General features: G+C 42.8%; 1 non-coding gene across 1 annotated transcript; it reads right to left on the bottom strand.

The window, feature by feature from the left end:
• Positions 1-12,730: 12,730 nt before the first annotated feature.
• Positions 12,731-12,783, bottom strand: LOC118944151. Its single transcript, XR_005039461.1, has one exon. It is a non-coding gene; the product is annotated as a U7 small nuclear RNA (small nuclear RNA).
• Positions 12,784-16,349: the final 3,566 nt, after the last annotated feature.

Consider the following 16,349-nt stretch of genomic DNA (forward strand, 5'->3'; position numbering starts at 1 on the left):
TTCCTTTCATTTAAGGTCTCCGTTACAACTACTTCTTGTACAAAGTCCTGGACACTTAGAGGTCCTTTGGAAATAATTGGTATGTCTTCAAGGTAATCAGCCCAGGGCAATACCAATGCATTTGATGCATGTTTCAGGTTTGTCACAAGTTGTTATCAAGAAAGCACTGAATATTGTGATCGAGGAGTGTAGAGAGTAAAAAGGGGGACCTGAATACTGCGACACAAGTCCCTCAGCACTGAACGAGTTGATGATATCATGACACAAGGCGAGACCCAGATGCAGACACAGGAGGCAGATGGCTGGAGTCTTACAATGTTTAATAAGCCAAAGGGGTAGGCAAGAGAATGGTCGTGGACAGGCAAAAGGTCAAAACCAGATCAGAGTCCAGGAGGTACAGAGTGGCAGACAGGCTCATGGTCAAGGCAGGCTGAAAGGTCAGGCAGGCGGGTACAAAGTCCAGAAACAGGCAGGGGTCAAAACCAGGAGGACAAGAAAAAGGAGAATAGCAAAAAGCAGGAGACTGGGAAAACCGCTTGTTGACTTGGAAACATACAAGAAGAACTGGCACAGAGGGACAGGAAACACAGGGGTAAATACACTGGGGAAAATAAGCGACACCTGAAGAGGGTGGAGACAATCACAAGGACAGGTTTGGATGAGTGGAAAAAGTCAGCCCCAAGATTTCTGGAATTTGTACAATGTGTGAGCACATTCTCCATGACTGTAGCTACAGGAACAAGGTAGATGCCTTTAGACTGCGCAAAGAATTGCAATGGTAGGTGTCACCCTTTTCAGGGCACATTTGAAACGTATGTGTGCACCAATGTTTCGTAATGCCAAAAAGAGATGCTTTGACCGACTATCCAGACTTGGTGTGTCCAGGAAGAGTACAATGATAAAATGTAAACAGACTGCCGAGTCATATGGAGAGTCAAGGAAACAAGGAGACTGCAGGGTGGGTAACTTGTCCTGACAACACAACGCAATACAACAATGATCGAATGGTATGTTTAAAGCTATTGTGTGTATGTTTTGCTGTTTTTTTAATACATTTTTTAATGATTTTTATTAGGATTTTTGACAGTTACTAAGAGAGTAGGAAACGAGTGACAGGGACATAGTGTTGCCGGAGCGTGGCACTCCCTCACTTTTTTTAATTTTTTTTAATTTTTACCCCTTTTTCTCCCTAATTTCGTGGTATCCAATTGTTGTAGTAGCTACTATCTTGTCTCATCGCTACAACTCCCGTACGGCTCGGGAGAGACGAAGGTTGAAAGTCATGCGTCCTCCGATACACAACCCAACCAAGCCGCACTGCTTCTTAACACAGCGCACATCCAACCCGGAAGCCAGCCGCACCAATGCGCCGGAGGAAACACCGTGCACCTGGCCACCTTGGTTAGCGTACACTGCGCCCAGCAGGAGTCGCTGGTGCGCGATGAGACAAGGACACCCCTACCGACCAAGCCCTCCCTAACCCAGGCGACGCTAGGCCAATTGTGCGTCGCCCCACGGACCTCCCGGTCACGGCCGGTTACGACAGAGCCTGGGCGCGAACCCAGGGACTCTGATGGCACAGCTGGCGCTGCAGTACAGCGCCCTTAACCACTGCGCCACCCGGGAGGCCCTTCCCTCACTTTTTTTCAATTTGAGAATACATGGTAACTGGTCACTTTTTCTGGAAAATTAATTCTGATAACTTCTAAATAAGTTATATTATAATTACCACAAAATTCCATGAAAAGCGATAGAATGACAAACCATTGAAAATAAAGATGTATAGCAGCTTAGAGGTAGGTAAACGGTATGTGGTTTCTTCCCTGTCTTCTCTCTGGTGGTGACGAGAATGACTCGAGCATCACTAATTTACTAAAAAGGTAGATTTGTTCCCTATTTCAGTCAGGCATTCCAACCTGTCTCGTTTGCAGCATAGAGGAAGAGGCAAAGCGAGAGGTTTCACTTGCTTAAATCTGTCCAAAATAAGCCCAATATGTTTCTATGGGCTTATTTTGGACCTTTTCGCCTGCCTTCCTGCCTTTAGGACAATGACTAGGGGGTGGGGGGGGTGCTGCCCCCCCAAAAATGTATGTAGGCTACACTGTTCCTCAATATCATTCCTATGTCCCGCATTTGGGTATTTTAAAAGTGGTCACCCTCTAACTGTAACCCAGAATGATATGTGACCACTTGGTTATGGTGACACCATTCTGTAGAGGACACCCATACCAACATGGCCACCCAACGCCCAAGGAGCCTGACCCTCTCTGGAAGTTGCTGTAGCCCTGCTTAGCAGTGATAGAAAAAAATACCCAATTGTCATACTTGAGTAAAAGTAAAGATATTAATAGAAAATGACCAGTAAAATACTAGTGTGAAAGTGAAAGTGAAAGTCAAAGTATTTGCTTTTAAATATACCTAAGTATCAAAAGTACATATATTTGCTAAATATACTTAAGTATCAAAAATAAAGTATAAATCATTTAAAATTCCTTATTTAGCAAACCAGATGGCACCATTTACTTGTATTTTTTATTTACGGATAGCCAGGGGCAAACTCCAATACTCAGAAATAATTTACAAACGAGGTCTGCCAGATCAGAGGCAGTAAGCATGACCAGAGATATTCTCTTGATAAGTGCATGAATTTGACCATTTACCTGTACTTTTGGGTGTCAGAGAAAATATATGGAGTAAAAAGTACATTATTTTCTTTAGGAATGTAGTGAAGTAAAAGTTTTAAGAAGTATAAATTGTAAAGTACAGATGCCCCCCCCCCCCCAAAAAAAAAAAACTAGTAGAACAATAAAGTATTTTTACTAAAGTACTTTACACCACTGCTATCTATAGTCAAATGCTTGAGAGTGAACAGGTCCAGCTACCAGGGATTGAAGCTCTTCCTGACAGCCCATTCCCTGGATCTGCGGGGAGACCTTCTCATCTCAGCAGTGCTGGAATGGTATGCACACAGTGCTGTGTTATACATGGCGACTCACAGTAGCTGTCCTTCATAAAATACATTACGTGGCTACAGTATGTATGTTTGCTGCATTCATTTAATCACTGATAAATGTTTTGAACCTCTTTACCACTTCCTGACAGTCCATCCCCTGGATCTGAGGAGAGACCCTCTCAACTGAAAAATTATCAAATAGTATGAATGAAATAACATCCAAAATCATGAACTATTTTGGGTGTAGTATGCAGCTAGATTGGGCTGATATTGGGCATTCTTTGAAATAAGCAACATTTGAATTAATTCACTTTATTCCGAGCTCCTTTCATAGGCCTATGCACAGAGAAATCCTTTTTGACTTGCAAGTGACATCTTCGAACAGAGCATAACACCTCACATAATTTCACTAGAACAATAAAAAGGACTACCACTGGATCATAATGGTCCAGTGGTTGTCAGGAACGTGTTGGTGCAGATCACCTCCCACAAACAGGTCTCCAGCTCAGTCATTGAAGTTCCTATATCCAAATTTGAGCCAAACATTGAAGACAAAATACCTCGGGAAATAATTCAAAAGACGTGTCATTGTGAGACAGGTACTACAATTTAAGCACTACCAGTATAATAAAATGGCACTTACCTAACAAATCAGATGTAATTACTTTAGGGCTACTGGATGAAGATGAAAGACAGTCAAAAGACATGATGAGGACGATTAAACTACTTAATGAACGTTATGTCCCATATTCTTCCATAGAAGTAGATGGCAAGATTGCTCAGACCCTGCTTGTGAAGTTGACATTAACAGGTTGATCACCTTTGACAAAACAAAATGCAAATGCAGTAATTGGACATTTGAAAAATGCTGTTGAACCCATGGACAAAGTGGAAGGCTTTTTGCCTGCTGTTGCGAACTTCAACTGAGCAATTCACTTTACTAACCCTGTATACAGGGAGTTCTACTAGACCTCATCCAAAGTCAGAAACAACTGAGTCACCATGAGTGAAAAGAACACAGGATATCAGTTGTCGATAATCAAACTAAAATTGAAGCCAGATCTAAAAAAAAATGTTTAAAAACACTGAAAACACAGTTGAAATCGCAGTGGCCTGCCGAAAGGGTCACTCCCAGAAAGGAACTTTCTAGATTCTATACATGAGGGTTATGGAGAGAGAACCTGCAGGCTGTGGAAATTCAAAATGCTGCATTTTAGACAAGCCGGGAGAACAAAATATAGCCTAGAGTGTCTGAAACTGCAGTTTGATCTAGCACTATGAAGCCCCATTTTGTCTCATAGACTCCGGTGGAACAGTGAATAAAGATGGTGGATCAGGAAACATAGCATTTGACTTGAACTGCAAACACCATGTGCGGCCTCACAAAAGATCTCATCCAACATCAAGGGGCCAGCAGGACCATTGTTGTCAGATAAAGACTGAGCTGAAGCCAGAGTCTGGAAAGCACTCCAGTTTTAAATAGATCTGAGGTTATCAATGTCGTGACTTGACTAATATTAATCGGAAGCCTATATTTATCTAATCACCTAAATGTGTTTAATTGTTACCTGATTAGATTAATCAGCACCACGAGAGCTAATTAAATGGTAACACAGTATAAACATGCACACTTAATATGTTAAAAGGAGGTCCCTAGCGGAATGGAGAGGTGGTGGGGGGGGACAGAGACACTTAACCTTGGTACATTTAGAAACTACTCTCACTTACAGTAGTCATATACTTTGCCCACAAACCGCTGTCCTCTTTGAGTAAGAAATCATTAATGTATTTACGTGAAATGCCTTTCTTTCTAGTCCCCCATCTCACTTTTCGGCGGCGATTCCTTGAGCGTTCAGAACACAAACCTTGATCCTCAATTATTGACAGAGGAGAAACTACTATTACCATCAATTTCCCCACTTTCAATTTAAATAAACCTCAGACAGTCGCCCACACTTGATACACTAAACTTTAACCGTAGCTGTAGGTAGACACACCATGTCTCTTTTCTTTAGTAGAGTGTTCAAGTAGAGGAGTTGTGTATAGAGCACACTTCTGACAAAAACAGAATAACAATTTTCCTCAAATTTTTCTTACATTTTCTGCAATGTTGCAAACTAGCTAGCATACGGAAACAACTTTCTACAAAATGTGCCCTACCGTTTTTGCAATACAAAATTCTCCAGACCTCCAAAGGACAACAACGTGATTTTGGAGGTATGGCAAAGTGAGACCATCAGGGCTACAGCCGTTGTGTCGTCAGCAAACTTGATGATGGAGTTGGTGTCGTGCAGAGCCAAGGGCTGAAGACACACCCCTGGGGGACCCCTGTGTTAAGAGTCGGTGTTGTTGCCAATCCTCACAGTCTGTGGTCTGCTCGTCAGGATGTCCAGGATCCAGTTGCAGGGTGGTGTCCAGACCGAGCTTCTGAGCTCTGGCGAGCTTGGCGAGAACAATAGTGTTTAATGCTGAACTGTAGTCAGTGAACAGCATTCTCACATACTGTAGGTGTTCCTCTTGTCCAGATGTGTGAATAGCGATGGAAATGGCATCTTCCGTGGATCTGTTGAAGCGGTAGGCAAATTGGAGTGGGTCCAGTGTGCATGGCCTGCTGACCATGATGTGGCCCATGACTAGCCTCTCAAAGCACTTCATGATGACCGGGGTGAGTGTGACGGGGCGCTTGTCTAACATTGTAAAGCTATAGAGACCAGGCTGGCTTGTTTTGGAGGGAAAAACTCTGAGTATCTGTATACAGATTTACACTGTAATCCCACACCGACATGATCTTGTGGACACATTGCAGTGCAATATTTCTCACTTAATGACACATTTACAGATGAAACATGTTTCATTGTACTTTAGTGAAAACAAAATCAAGTTCTGATTATGTTCCGATATGTCTGCCTTGTTTGGTGAGAGCGAGCAGCACAGGTTAGTGTGGATGACTGCTATGCTATCAACGGAGTGTTATGTTTACTGTGGAGCTAATCTTCAGTATACACAGGATAGGTCACCATCTGTTGCCATGTACACTGTTTGCCCTCCTGGCTGTGTTCTGTAAATGCTACCTTTAGAGATGGCCGGCAGCATGGCAACATCTGTAATGTTTAAACAGCTTGCCAGGGACATACAAGGCAGAGTCCAGATGGCATTGTGCATACACTCTGCCTGCTATTGAGACTAAATCATGATCTCATAGTAGTCTACAGACAGACTGTTCTCATATCAGACCTGGGTTCAAATACTATTTCAAATATGAATTCCTTGTCATACATTCAAAGTAAGTATTCAGATATTTTTTTATTTGAGACAAGTAGTTGAATATTTTAATGTATTTGGAAATGCTCAAATACACTCCCATGAATTTAACCCAGGTATTTGAAAATACTCTCAAATACAATTCGCCAACATGGCCTATGTATTGCCTTACCTCCCTTATCCCACCTCATTTGCTCACATTGTATATAGACTTATTCTTCTACTGTATTATTGACTGTATGTTTGTTTTACTCCATGTGTAACTCTGTGTTGTTATGTGTCGAACTGCTTTGCTTTATCTCGGACAGGTCGCAGTTGTAAATGAGAACTTATTCTCAACTTGCCTACCTGGTTAAATAAAGGTGAAATAAAAAATTAATACATAAAAACACCATTCAAAATCTGCCTCTTGCTGCTGTGCTAGCAATGCCAATAGTTTTGTAGATAATGTGACCTTAACTGGTGGTGTCTCCGACTAATACTATCAGTTCATACCAGTTAGCACCATTATGGGTGTCATTATTACCATAGAACTACAGTATAAGGCAATATGCAGCATTCAGAACTGGTTGGAGAGAGTGGGAAACCAGTCGGCATAGATATAATTGCCCTGGTTAAGCTATTTCTAGTTGCCATGGTAATTTATTAGACAAAGTGAAGAGTAGAGAGATTAACATTGTTCTGTCTTTAACCAGGTTACAAAATGATGAAAGTATTTTCCTTAGCTACAATTTTGGCTGTGGTCATCATTTCCACTTTTTTTCTGTGTTATTTAAGTATTTTCAAATACACAGTCCAAACAAGTACTTTTAATTCAGTATTTGAATGGTTATTTGTAAAAAAACAAATAGTATATCAAATTTCTCACCTTTATTTAACCAGGTAGGCACGTTGAGAACAAGTTCTCATTTACAATTGCGACCTGGCCAAGATAAAGCAAAGCAGTTTGACACATAACAACACAGAGTTACACATGGAGTAAAACAAACATACAGTCAATAATACAGTATAAACAAGTCTATATACGATGTGAGCAAATGAGGTGAGATAAGGGAGGTAAAGGCAAAAAAAGGCCTTGGTGGCAAAGTAAATACAATATAGCAAGTAAAACACTGGAATGGTAGATTTGCAGTGGAAGAATGTGCAAAGTAGAAATAAAAATAATGGGGTGCAAAGGAGCAAAATAAATAAAGAAATAAAATAAATACAGTAGGGAAAGAGGTAGTTGTTTGGGCTAAATTATAGGTGGGCTATGTACAGGTGCAGTAATCTGTGAGCTGCTCTGACAGTTGGTGCTTAAAGCTAGTGAGGGAGATAAGTGTTTCCAGTTTCAGAGATTTTTGTAGTTCGAGGAGCCAGTGGGTTTGGCGACGAGTATGAAGCGAGGGCCAGCCAACGAGAGCGTACAGGTCGCAATGGTGGGTAGTATATGGGACTTTGGTGACAAAACGGATTGCACTGTTATAGACTGCATCCAATTTGTTGAGTAGGGTATTGGAAGCTATTTTGTAAATGACATCGCCGAAGTCTAGGATTGGTAGGATGGTCAGTTTTACAAGGGTATGTTTGGCAGCATGAATAAAGGATGCTTTGTTGCGAAATAGGAAGCCAATTCTAGATTTAACTTTGGATTGGAGATGTTTGATGTGGGTCTGGAAGGAGAGTATACAGTCTAACCAGACACCTAGGTATTTGTAGTTGTCCACATATTCTAAGTCAGAGCCGTCCAGAGTAGTGATGTTGGACAGGCGGGCAGGTGCAGGCAGCGATCGGTTGAAGAGCATGCATTTAGTTTTACTTGTATTTAAGAGCAATTGGAGGCCACGGAAGGAGAGTTGTATAGCATTGAAGCTTGCCTGGAGGGTTGTTAACACTGTGCCCAAAGAAAGGCCAGAAGTATACAGAATGGTGTCGTCTGCGTAGAGGTGGATCAGAGACTCACCAGCAGCAAGAGCGACATTATTGATGTATTCAAAGAAGATAGTCGGTCCAAGAATGGAACCCTGTGGCACCCCCATAGAGACTGCCAGAGGTCCGGACAGCAGACCCTCCGATTTGACACACTGAACTCTATCAGAGTTGGTGAACCAGGCGAGGTAATCATTTGAGAAACCAAGGCTGTCGAGTCTGCCGATGAGGATGTGGTGATTGACAGAGTCGAAAGCCTTGGCCCGATCAATGAATACGGCTGCACAGTAATGTTTCTTATCGATGGTGGTTAAGATATCGTTTAGGACCTTGAGCGTGGCTGAGGTGCACCCATGACCAGCTCTGAAACCAGATTACATAGCAGAGAAGGTATGGTGAGATTCGAAATGGCCGGTAATCTGTTTGTTGACTTGGCTTTCGAAGACCTTAGAAAGGCAGGGTAGGATCGATATGTCTGTAGCAGTTTGGGTCAAGAGTGCCCCCCCCCTTTGAAGAGGGGGATGACCGCAGCTGACGACACGAGAGGTTGAACAGGCTAGTAATAGGGGTGGCAACAATTTCGGCAGATCATTTTAGAAAGAAAGGGTCCAGATTGTCTAGCCCGGCTGATTTGTAGGGGTCCAGATTTTGCAGCTCTTTCAGAACATCAGCTGACTGGATTTGGGAGAAGGAGAAATGGGGAAGGCTTAGACGAGTTGCTGTGGGGGGTGCAGTGCTGTTGACCGGGGTAGGAGTAGCCAGGTGGAAAGCATGGCCAGCCAGTGTTTGATTAAGATGTTTTAGCATTTCTCTTATACGTCTCAAGTAGGCAAGTATAAACTTAGTTTTATGTATAAGGGACTGCTTATCAAAAGGTCTGTGAATGTTTCTGGCAAGAAGACCACCAAAACTTTGTGATTATTAATGATTTTCTAATAGTGTATTCATCTTTGTCTCTACTCTTATTGATCAAATCAAATTTTATTTGTCACATACACATGGTTAGCAGATGTTAATGCGAGTGTAGCGAACTGCTTGTGCTTCTAGTTCCGACAATGCAGTAATAACCAACAAGTAATCTAGCTAACAATTCCAAAACTACTACCTTATAGACACAAGTGTAAGGGGATAAAGAATATGTACATAAAGATATATGAATGAGTGATGGTACAGAGCGGCATAGGCAAGATACAGTAGATGGTATTGAGTGCAGTATATACATATGAGATGAGTATGTAAACAAAGTGGCATAGTTAAAGTGGCTAGTGATACATGTATTACATAAAGATGCAGTAGATGATATAGAGTACAGTATATACGTAGACATATGAGATGAATAATGTAGGGTATGTAAACATTATATTAGGTAGCATTGTTTAAAGTGGCTGGTGATATATTTTACATCATTTCCCATTATTAAAGTGGCTGGAGTTGAGTCAGTGTGTTGGCAGCAGCCACTCAATGTTAGTGGTGGCTGTTTAACAGTTTGATGGCCTTGAGATAGAAGCTGTTTTTCAGTCTCTCGGTCCCAGCTTTGATGCACCTGTACTGACCTCGCCTTCTGGATGATAGCGGGGTGAACAGGCAGTGGCTCGGGTGGTTGTTATCCTTGATGATCTTTATGGCCTTCCTGTGACATCGGGTGGTGTAGGTGTCCTGGAGGGCAGGTAGTTTGCCCCCGGTGATGAGTTGTGCAGACCTCACTACCCTCTGGAGAGCCTTACGGTTGAGGGCGGAGCAGTTGCCGTACCAGGCGGTGATACAGCCCTACAGGATGCTCTCGATTGTGCATCTGTAGAAGTTTGTGAGTGCTTTTGGTGACAGCCAAATTTCTTCAGCCTCCTGAGGTTGAAGAGGCGCTGCTGCGCCTTCTTCACGATGTTGTCTGTGTGAGTGGACCAATTAAGTTTGTCTGTGATGTGTACGCCGAGGAACTTAAAACGTACTACCCTCTCCACTACTGTTCCATCGATGTGGATAGGGGGGTGTTCCCTCTGCTGTTTCCTGATGTCCACAATCATCTCCTTAGTTTTGTTGACGTTGAGTGTGAGGTTATTTTCCTGACACCACACTCCGAGGGCCCTCACCTCCTCCCTGTAGGCCTTCTCGTCGTTGTTTGTAATCAAGCCTACCACTGTTGTGTCGTCCGCAAACTTGATGATTGAGTTGGAGGCGTGCGTGGCCACGCAGTCGTGGGTGAACAGGGAGTACAGGAGAGGGCTCAGAACGCACCCTTGTGGAGCCCCAGTGTTGAGGATCAGCGGGTGGAAATGTTGTTGCCTACCCTCACCACCTGGGGGCGGCCCGTCAGGAAGTCCAGTACCCAGTTGCACAGGGCGGGGTCGAGACCCAGGGTCTCGAGCTTGATGACGAGCTTGGAGGGCACTATGGTGTTAAATGCCGAGCTGTATTCGATGAACAGCAGTCTCACATAGGTATTCCTCTTGTCCAGATGGGTTAGGGCAGTGTGCAGTGTGGTTGAGATTGCATCGTCTGTGGACCTATTTGGGCAGTAAGCAATTTGGAGTGGGTCTAGGGTGTCTAGGGTGTCAGGTAGGGTGGAGGTGATATGATCCCTATGCACCTGTGAGAGAGAACAACCCAGCCATCTATTTATACACACAATCCCTTTTTAATATGTACTTTGTGTAATGATGGGAGGCTTGACTTTTCAGATACCGTTCCAATTACTTGAATCCCAGTCAAAGCCTCCTCTTGTTCTAGTGCTTCCTCCTCTTGTTCTAGTGCTTCGCCCCGGAGCGTGTGAAAGTGTTTACTGCCTGCACCTCTCCCTGTGTGATATGATAGTCTATTTGCCCGACGCAACACTTCATGTGGATTCAGCAACTCATCTACTGGCTCTGTCTGTCTGAGTGGCAGCGTTTATCATGATTACTTAGAGCCAGGGCAGAGGACATTATGCCAGAAACTCATCCATCCTCTTCAACTCTCGTGGAGAGAATGTAGACAGAACATCCACTCAAGCATGGTGTTATTTGTAGCACACAAAACATGAAATGCAAAATATGAGCAGAAATATTTAGACAAGAGATGTAAACTTGTTCTCTTACATTAGATCTTCTAGATTGAAGTCTCCCTTGCTGTTTTTTGGGAAATGTCTGTTTATTACGAATCCCTTTGGCTTCGGGGGGGGGGGGGGGGGGGGGGGGGGGGGGGGGGAGTCTAGGAGGGGGATGGTAACGGGACCCGTAACATAACTCATGCAAAGTATAATAGTGACAAAGTAACCGTGAGAACAAAAAAACACAGACAACTAAGTTACCGTCAAACACTCAGGGTTTATTTCTAAACACACGGTACTGGGGGCAGGAAAAGGGGCTGAGCTGGACCCAAGGAAAGAAACAAATATCCAAAAATACCTCTAAGCTAGACTAGCCTACTTCAATACAGCTAACTAACTAACCAAAAATACAGTGGGAGGGCCGCCCAATTCTAACTTGTGTTTTTAAACAAAGTTTACCCACGGGTAGTGTATGCCCATGGGTGACTTGTTTCGGTACCCCCTTTTCCCACCATCAAACAACATAACAAAACAATACTCACAGGTGGGGACAAAGTGACATGTAGTTGCAAAAACAAAACCAGAGAACAACCGAGAGATTGACAGAGAGATGGAGCTCCAGAGGAAACAACTGAATGGGTTTTTAAACCAAGGGAAAGGGGATGTGATTGGGTAATGGAAACAGGAGGAGGTGTGTCTTCTGATTTATGAGTGCATGGTGACTGATTGGGGAATGATGATTGCCACCTGTGAGGGGAGAAGGAGAGAAAAGAAATACACACACAGGATACACACACAGAATACCAGTATCTGTAACACTGTTGATAAGATGGGAGCATTTTTCTCTCAGCTTGGTGCCTGTCATCACAGCAGGCATCATGTCATGGCTCTCACTGTTAATAAACGGATGTGCTTGGGGAAACTCCCTGCACCACACAACTGCAACACCAGAGGAATTATGGATTATGACAATTTCAAGTAAGTAAGGTTTATCCAATTTTTGTGTGAGAATAACACTGAAGAGATTAGAGAAATATGGCGACTTCATTTCACAGCAGTTTATTTCGCCATTGTCCACATAAAAAAAAAACATAGTATATTTGAGCAATAAGGCACGAGGGGGTGTGGTATATGGCCATTATACCATGGCTAAGGGCTGTTCTAAATGCACAACGCATTGCGGATATTACCATGACGCATCGTGGCCATATACCACAAAGCCCCGAGGTGCCTTATTGCTATTATAAACTGGTTACCAATGTAATTAGAGCAGAACAAATAAATGTTTTGTCATACTAGTGGTATGCGGTCTGATATACCACGGCTGTCAGCCAATCATCATTCAGGGCTCAAACCACCCAGTTAATAATATGGTGTAAATACTATAGCATTCACTATAGTGTTTTTTTCAGACTAACTAAAGTCTGCAAAGCACTACAGTGAATTCTGTAGTATTTAATGTAGTATACTGTTATGTCGTATTTTTGCACACTATAATATACTGTAGTATTTACTGTAGTGTTTTTACAGACATTACTGTAATATTTACTTTAGTGATTTTATTTGATTATCTTTGACATAGAAGTGGAGGCTTTCTCCTTCAGGAAACCTACTGGAGAAATACTTAAAGAGCACATTTCCCATAACCTGTTGGTAGGTAGGGCCGGGGTCTGAGCGGATAGTTCAGAGCTTCTGCCGTACATACCTACACGTACGCTACGGTCACAAGACGCAGGCCTCCTTATTGTCCCTAGAATTTCTAAGCAAACAGCTGGAGGCAGGGCTTTCTCCTACAGAGCTACATTTTTATGAAATGGTCTGCGTACCCATGTGAGAGACGCAGACTCGGTCTCAACCTTTAAGTCTTTACTGAAGACTCATCTCTTCAGTGGGTCATATGATTGAGTGTAGTCTGGCCCAGGAGTGTGAGGGTGAACGGAAAGGCACTGGAACAACGAACCGCCCTTGCTGTTTCTGCCTGGCCGGTTCCCCTCTCTCCACTGGGATTCTCTGCCTCTAACCCTATTACTGGGGCTGAGTCACTGGCTTACTGGTGCTCTTCCATGCCGTCCCTAGGAGGGGTGCGCCACTTGCGTGGGTTGAGTCACTGACGTGATCTTCCTGTCTGGGTTGGCACCCCCTCCCCTTGGGTTGTGCCGTGGCAGAGATCTTTGTGGGCTATACTCGGCCTTGTCTCAGGATGATTAGTTGGTGGTTGAAGATACAGTGCCTTGCGAAAGTATTCGGCCCCCTTGAACTTTGCGATCTTTTGCCACATTTCAGGCTTCAAACATAAAGATATAAAACTGTATTTTTTTGTGAAGAATCAACAACAAGTGGGACACAATCATGAAGTGGAATGACATTTATTGGATATTTCAAACTTCTTTAACAATCTAGCTAGCTGTTTGTAATATTTTGTCTACTGAGAGAGATGTGCTTACATTAACGCTTGGTATGCTTTCGCCGAAAAGCTTTATTGAAATCTGACACAACAGGTGGATTAACAACAAGCTAAGCTGTGTTTTGCTATATTACACTTGTGATTTCATGAGAATTAAATATTTTTTTGTAATTTAATTTGAATTTGGCGGTGGTGGTTGACGACAATGATCCCGCTAACGGGATGGGTCCATCAATACGTTTTAATTGGGTTTATGTTTATAAGTAAGGTATGATGATGTTGTGTGGGATGTGAGTATGTGTTTGTATCTGGCTTTGACTTCTGGAACATGATTGACAGAGGTGTTTCTGTGGCCCATTGTGCTTCTTGTACGGTTTCTTGAGGAATGGGTTATGGATCGCTCTGTTCAGGTATTTGTGTCCTTTATTGCTTGTCCATCTTTGATGGCCTTGATTCTGGATATATGATGGATGTATTTGTTGTTGATGTATATGGGTATTTTGAAGGCCAGGTTTATTTCTCGGTTATGGATTCTTTGCAGTCGGTTCATTTGTGGTGTGAAGGCTGTGATCCAGACGAGTAGTGCGTATTCGAAGAGGGATCTGATTTAGCTAAAATATACTTTTAAAAGAGTTTCAGGTGCTGCACAATGTTTCCTTCCACGAAGTGCTTTTAAGTGATTGATCCTCTTCCGTCCTTCTCTCTGTGTTCTCAATGTGGATCATCCACAATATGTTGCTTTAAAATGTAACCCTCAGGAATGTATTTTAGATTTGTATTGTTTCGTACATACAATTTGAGGATTATGGGTTTCTTTGATTTGAGGTTTGCATTTCTGGTGAATAGGATGCACAGTGTTTTTTTTTAAGGGTTTGGCGGTTATGGAGGAAGCTTGAGATTTATGTTTCTGATTTGAGTGCGGGAGTTGGAGATTGGTGTCTGTTAGTCTATGGCCCAGTCCATTGTGCCACTTTTTTATCAAATGCCTTTTGTACCAAAGTGAACAGTTGAAAAATGTCTTACAATATTTTAAGACCATCAGAATACATTTTATGTTGATCTGTTTCTTCGGAAGCCTGTCTGGTGTCGTCCAAGAAGGACCCTGTCTTCTACATGGCAGCTAATTCTGGAGGTGAGTACCCTTTCAAATAGTTTCCCCACATGGCTGAGGAAGCGGATTCGTTGAATAGCTTTGCCAGGTTTGTGGATCATGGTGACAACTGCTGTTTTCCAGGGTTGTGTGAAGTGGCCGAGACATGAGGTGACGAGGTTGGAGAGCAGGTGCAGGAATTCTTCAGGTGCTTGTTTTAGTAGTATGGTGTCAATGTTGTCTTCCCCAGGTGCTTTTCATTTTCTTTAAGTGTGTCCTGATTTCTGATTTTCTCTGGTGAGTGGCTGATCTGCTCGTGCCAGGGAAGAGGTACGTGTCATTTGAGAGGAAAGTGGTGTTTTTGTGATTGTTACAGCATGTATGAGTTGGTGGTCTGCTGGAATCAGGAGGGAGGTACAGTAAGTGTCGGATGGCAGGTGAGTGGTGTTGCTTTTTGTATTTCTCCGTTTAATTTTTGGGGAGATGTTGGGGCAGGAGTGCACATTTTGTAGATGTTATTTTCTTCGTTATTCTCTATGGGTTGACCCTGGGCCGTTATTGAGTTGTTACGATATTGAGTTGTTACTTATGTTTCCATTAATAGTATTTATTTTCTGCCAGGTGTGTGAGTTCGAATCTTTGTCAAGCTGTTTGTAGAATGCATTCCATTCCATCTGGTAATGCAGGGTAAGTTTGTGGTTCTGGAGCTGGTTTATTTATGTTTTGGTGTGGGGGTATCTGGTCTTGATGGATCCTCTCCTTCATTTTCTTTTGTATTTGATAAGGTGGAGGAGGTGAGTTGGGAGTTGTTGTTGTGGTTAGAAGGATAGTCTCCTCTCGGGCCTGGATGAGGACATTCCCCAGCCTCTCCGCTAGCTGATCCAGCATCTGAGGTTTCTCTGTGACTGTAATGTTTGTTATGTTGCATGTAACACACTGTCTGTAGTTCTCCCGGGTGGTTTTCTTATAGTTGTGTCATTGTTTTGCAGATGCTTGTTGAAGTTGGAGGGAAAAGGAGGCGAGGATGGGAAGGTGGTCACTTCCGACTTCATGGAGCAGAGGACTAGGTCAAGGATATCTGTAGTGGAAGTGGAGGAGTGGATGTGCGTGGGCTAGTCGTTATTGATGGTGAGGTTTGTATTCTTGAGGATTTTCTTTCCCAGACTGGCTTGTGGTGTTACAGTTGAAGTCTGTTTTTGTCATTAAAATCTCTGATGGTGTCGTCGTTGTTTTCTGAGAGAGCAGGGATTCGTTTTACTGAGGGTGTTATTGTGAGTGGACAGTGATGTGGTGTGTGCATTTAAAATGACTTGCAGCTATGTACTCGTTATTGTTGAAATTTTCTTCAGTGAAATCTAAAACAGCTTCAGAGTATTCAACGCCTTCCTTTTAAAAGCTGTGCCACAACCCCCTCCAGGGATCCGAAAACATGTGGTTGTGCTTAACAAAGTTTCATTTATGGAAGCGATCATCACATTGTTTTCTTGGAGTAATTGGATCAGTTCTTCTTGATTGCTTCTTATACCTCTGATGTTGTTATGTAAAAAGATGGTTGGGGTAGCCATCTAGTTATTAAAAGGCAATAAAACTTTGAAAGGTGAGTATAATGTGGTGAGACTGGTTAAGAGGTTAAAAAGTAGTGAGTCTCTTTAAGACCCCCAAAACAATATGTAATCTTAAAAGTCTGAGTGCCTCATGATGCTGTGTAGGA

This window comes from Oncorhynchus mykiss, chromosome 2, assembly GCF_013265735.2.
Source record: "Oncorhynchus mykiss isolate Arlee chromosome 2, USDA_OmykA_1.1, whole genome shotgun sequence".
Lineage (NCBI taxonomy): Eukaryota > Metazoa > Chordata > Actinopteri > Salmoniformes > Salmonidae > Oncorhynchus > Oncorhynchus mykiss.